General features: G+C 30.7%; 1 protein-coding gene across 1 annotated transcript in view; it reads left to right on the top strand.

The window, feature by feature from the left end:
- Positions 1-462, top strand: part of LOC106874907 (C5a anaphylatoxin chemotactic receptor 1) — a 16,587-nt gene that overhangs the window by 2,113 nt on the left and 14,012 nt on the right. The gene's annotated exons all lie outside the window — the stretch shown is intronic.

The raw sequence follows: 462 nt of genomic DNA on the forward strand, positions 1-462 counted from the left end.
TGAATGCATACATGCATGTAAGTGTGCGTGCATGTACGCTTGTGTGTATACATATATATGTGCATATATTTATGATATATATATGTATGCATCCTTGTATGCATGTACATGTATGTATGTATGCATATATGTATACATAGCTATACATAAATATATATGTGCGTGTATATGTATATAAATATATATAGATACATACACACACACACTCATAGGTATGTATGTACGTTACATGCATGCATATATGTACGTATGTATGTATGTATGTATGTATGTATGTATGTATGTATGTATGTATGTATGTACGTCACGTGCTTGCATATATGTATGTATGTTTACTTTTTTCCAATAGTTTCATGCATGCCATTTATGTTATAATTGTTGTTTAGTCCCAGATCAGTCCTGATAACTGAGTGGACCCAAGATGAAAAGATTTTGAGTCACAACCATTGAGATTTATATATA

This window comes from Octopus bimaculoides, chromosome 1 (assembly GCF_001194135.2).
Source record: "Octopus bimaculoides isolate UCB-OBI-ISO-001 chromosome 1, ASM119413v2, whole genome shotgun sequence".
Classification (NCBI taxonomy): domain Eukaryota; kingdom Metazoa; phylum Mollusca; class Cephalopoda; order Octopoda; family Octopodidae; genus Octopus; species Octopus bimaculoides.